Genomic DNA, 5,120 nt, shown 5'->3' on the forward strand with positions numbered 1-5,120 from the left:
GCTAAGGCTACAGTTATACACGTCATAATAATAATATTAAACACCCTGTCTGCTGACAGTCATCAACTCTTCTCTCTAGTATCCTTGACCAGATGCACCCTGTAGAAATTCATAAGCATGACTAAGCATTTAACAGTCTAACTAGACATCCTATCTCCACTAAACATTTCTAATACATAAAGTATCTATCTAATTTTTATCTGACTAAAAATACCTAACAACTGGAAACAGGTGGACAAGGTTGTGGTCAGAGCGACCTAGAGGGGGGAGCGGGGGTGGAAGTGTATGTACTTCTGGCATTTGCATAGAGTAGGTCCAGAGTTTTATTGTCCCTCAAGCGGCACCCTCCCTAACTGTTTGAAGTTAGGGAGGGTGGCAGAGAAGGGGAGGGAGGCATGGTTAAAGTCCCCTGAGATGAGGATTTAAGCATGTGGGTGTTGTGTCTGCAACCTAGACACGGTGCTCTGAAAGTGCTCGCATGCAGCAGTAGCATCGGCGGAGGGATTTATGTACACCGTCACCACGATTACATGAGCGTACTCCCTGGGAATATAGTACAGCCCTACACTAACAGCTAATAGTTCAATGTCTCTGTTACAGAATTTTTCCTTAACAGTAACATGTCCGGGATTGCATACACATCCATGAAAAGATCAGATCTGACTCAGAGGGAAAAACAAATAAGCTTTAGGCCACTGCAGCAGGTAAAGTCAATGTAGCCAAAGAAACTTTTACGAGGAGTAGTTCTGGAGCCTTTGACTGTATCACATGATCTTCCTTCGGAGTTGGAGTTGCCCAGTTGCCTTGTAGTGAGATGATTTTGTCAAACAACAAACAAGCCCCGGGTGGCTCCCTGCTCCAGACAAGCTGCTGGAAGAAAGGAGCTCCCGGACACACAGAGGCTGCATTCTAAGCCTGCTGTAATTAATAAGTCTTAAGAACTGCATCATGGTCTTAACGGTGGTGGGCTTAGAATGTGAGAGAATGTCAGTCTTTTGTGACTCAGTCATATGCCTGTGGAGGTGGGTAGATTTGATACTGGTGTCGCTGTGCACCCTGTGACTGCTGATATGAAAAGGGACATTTACGCGACCAGTGTCCTCTTTCATTACAAATCCAGCACCTGTCATCTCTTGGCGGAGCTCTTCTGAGAGTCTGAGGCCCTTGACCTCTTCCTCATGGCCTGCCACGGTACATGGGAGCAGAATCCTACTGATAAGGTGGTGCGGTCGGCTGTTGAACAAAGGGTTACTGCTGTGCATATGGCTGTACAGCATTTGCACAGGCATTTGGTTAGCTGTAGCTTTAATGTAGCTTTAATTTGATTAACTTTGTCTTGCATTTCCTTCAACTGTGCTTTAGCTAACTGTGCCTGCAAAGAAGAAAGCTCCTTTGCATTCTTTTCTTGTGCTTCCAGCTCATTGTCAATATACTGAGTGACATAAGCTGACCACTGTTCAAAAGTAAATGTGGTGAGACCCACCACCTGTCTCAGAAGATGCTGTATGGATGGCTGGGAGGGAAGCCTCCACCGCACTGCGAAATAGCACCCCCATGGTGTCAATGACGGCTGGGTCCTCACCACTGTGATTCTGTCAGAGTTCATGAGCAAATACTGACTACCTCTCTCACCCTCTTGAGGTTGAATTCTACACAGCTCAACAGAGCGCACCTGTACTGGGAATTTCTGGCATAACACAGGCCAAAGCTGATGAACTTCAGTATGGAAGTAAATGTGGTGAGACCCACCACCTGTCTCAGAAGATGCTGTATGGATGGCTGGGAGGGAAGCCTCCACCGCACTGCGAAATAGCACCCCCATGGTGTCAATGACGGCTGGGTCCTCACCACTGTGATTCTGTCAGAGTTCATGAGCAAATACTGACTACCTCTCTCACCCTCTTGAGGTTGAATTCTACACAGCTCAACAGAGCGCACCTGTACTGGGAATTTCTGGCATAACACAGGCCAAAGCTGATGAACTTCAGTATGGACCGCAACATTATCATGATCAGTAGTAGTATCCGCCATCAATTCTACCTCCTGTAACATGCTCATGTCTTGAAGGCTAAAAGGAGTGTAGGTTTGTGTTATCTCTCCATAGGGTGAGGTGGACTGAAGCAATGGCAGCTGGTGTGAGGGAATGTCAAAACAATCATGGATGTTCCCTTGCCCTCTCTGCATACGTTGTGATGAGAAATCATGCACTGTGCCATCCCAGCTGGAATCACTACCATTAGACATTGCTGGCACTGAAACATCACAAACGTGCCTATCTTCCTCCTCTGCAAGAGAGGCAGAGGCACATGCACCAACAACTGGAGTTGTGAACTGGTCTAAACAGCCAGATTTTAACTCATTAAGATAAGTCTGTCAGTTTTACCTCCTGGACATGATACTGTGTGCAGAATTCCTCTCTGTACAACCACCAGGGGCGCTATGCCCTGTGCTGCACTTTCTGGCATCTGTCTAGATAAGCCACTCTTTATTATAAACTTCCGCTGTCCACGTGAAGATTGTGGGGAAGATGGCTGTGTGTGTATGATCTACACCTTGTAATCAGAATGTGCAGCTGGCACTGGAACAACTGTGCCACTCAGAGAACTAACTTCAACTGGCATTTATGACTTACATGAACTGGCTGAAGGACACTGAAAACACTTGAAATTTCCTAAAAAACATGTAAAATCAGCAAGAAAACCCTCATCCTGTTTTAATCTTGCTTCAACTGTATTTCTTATCAAAGAGGTACAGCTACTGATTATTTGTTTAGCTTGCTTCAAAAATAATCCTATAGCATCCCCTTGTGGGGGAGGACTGTCACTGTCCCCAAACATGCCTTTTTTTTGCATCTGCAGGACCCAAGTAATAAACAGATCTCTTGCAGTGTCCTGCTCATCTTTAGAAACCATATTTAACCATTTAAACAAAAACTTATAGAGTGCTGACCCCAAAGAGTCAGGTTTGCACATTTTCCACTCTTGAACAACGTTTGCAGACATATTGAAAATTATGCACATGTGACTGGCGTTTCAGTTGAAATGGCCTGTGTCCAGATCCGGCTGATCCGATCAGGAAGCTTCTACACCAACTAAGTTGATGTGCATGATCGCTGGGTTCTCCCAATCAACAGCTCTGTTTTAATTCCACTGAACATGGCATCACCCTAAATTCTATAATACATTTTTCCCATAGACTATGCCCAGCCCCGGAACCAAAAACAGTTCTGCCCGAGGCACACTGTTTCACACCGAATTCTCCCAGTAGCACTTGTTGCTATGGGATACACATGTGACAGTGTTCAACAGCCTTCATGCAGACAATCCACCCAACAGATATGAAAAATAAAAAATATTTCCCTGTGCCCTCATTAATCATTTAACAGTTAGGACTGATTGTCTTATAAATATTTAGACATTCAGGAATCTCCCCCTGCTACTTCCGCCTCACAACAAGCCAGTCTTCAGACAAGCTGCTGGAAGAAAGGAGCTCCTGGAAACACGTAGCCTAATACATTTATAAGTTTTTGGGCTAACCCCTTACACAGACATATAAAAACATCACGAGTTGGAGACAGTCCGACATCTCCTTCTCTTATTTAGTGCTCCAGCTGCATGGAGCTGCTGGCCATAACAAAATGAAGAATTTGTGTGTGTGTGTGTGTGTGTGTGTGTACAAGCACGTAGTGTGCTTTTTTTTTTTTTTTTTTTTTTTTCAATACAAAAAAACAATTGGTGTCAAGGTACACTTTTCAGAATCAACACTGTCTTCTAACCTTGAAGCAAAGCAGACTAGAGCAGACTTTGAATTTTACTAAACTGCATTACTAACACATTAAAGTCTAACACATTAATGTCTAATAATTATCTGACTGATTTACTAATTTCTAACACCCCTAAACTCAACTTCTAAGCCAGGATGGATGAAAAGTCCTTAAAGTGCTCTGGAAAAAAGATGTGCACTTCTACATTTGTATCATACCTAGTGAAACTCCCTCTGCTGAGGAAGAGCAAGTGGTTTGATCAAAAGTTCCAGAATGAAGGTGACCATATGCATACATGTTTGTGTCTAAAGATGTTTCAAAATTAAAGCTGAATGAGTTTTATATGACTTTTAGATTTATATTAATTATAGATGTATGAAGACATTTCTTATTTTGTTATATGACTGAAAATTATCTGCCTAAAGTTTTGACATTTCCAAATCTTGCCATTTTGTGTTGGATGAGTCTGAGTTGTTAGTGTCAGTCAACATCCCCCAAAAAATCATTGTCATACTGTGGGATGATTAATTTGTGCCATGCACGGGAACTCAAGGCACCTTGAATGCCCTTTGTTGCCTATTAAATCACGTTTTAGTAATAAAATTGAGTTGACGTGAACATCCCTTCTCTTTAAGCCCTTGTGGCTTTATATAATCTGCTGTGACATGAAACCCATATGTCAAATGATTACACAGGATATTAAATATTGCCTAATGGGTGTGGATTTCTACATAATCTGTGTGATTTTGAAAGGATTTTATAGTGTCTGAGTAATTTTTTGTTTAAAGTCCAAAAGAAAGTGCGCAATGTTCTGAAAATGGATTAATGAGGCTATCATGCAGCATGTGTGTGAAACAGCCATGATGAATCTTTGTCTATGGTGTGAAGGCTTTACATGTATAAGTCATTCTCTGTGAATAGAGTACAGCAATATGCATGGAGCACTGACACAGAGCTACACAGCCTCAAGTGTATTTGTTACACTATCATCAGCCATTGGTAAGTATAGCTCCAGGGTTTCCACAGTGTACTGGGCAGTTCTGCATGGAAATATAGCGTTCACAGCTTGGTGGCAGAGCATGAAGCAAAAAATGAAGCTAGAACTCACAGAAACCCTACAAGCATGACGGTTATATTTTCAGAGACATGTAAAGTCATTTCTTGCATGGGAACAAGCCTGAACTGGTCATTGAGTGAATTTGGGAGATGCCAGGATGTCAGGGCCACTTTCGGGCAAGTCATACATGTCACTAACAGTAAATGATAAACAAAAATAAGACATTTTAATACCTATTATCTAAATCATACTATAGATCTGTGTGTATCATAACAATGGCAATAACTCTATTTAACCATT

At 42.4% G+C, this 5,120-nt stretch overlaps 1 protein-coding gene across 5 annotated transcripts in view; it reads left to right on the plus strand.

Moving 5' to 3' along the window:
- Nucleotides 1-5,120, plus strand: part of LOC109959916 (ninjurin-2-like) — a 44,893-nt gene that overhangs the window by 4,035 nt on the left and 35,738 nt on the right. The gene's annotated exons all lie outside the window — the stretch shown is intronic.

The sequence above is a fragment of the Monopterus albus genome, unplaced genomic scaffold (assembly GCF_001952655.1).
Source record: "Monopterus albus unplaced genomic scaffold, M_albus_1.0 scaffold41.1, whole genome shotgun sequence".
Classification (NCBI taxonomy): domain Eukaryota; kingdom Metazoa; phylum Chordata; class Actinopteri; order Synbranchiformes; family Synbranchidae; genus Monopterus; species Monopterus albus.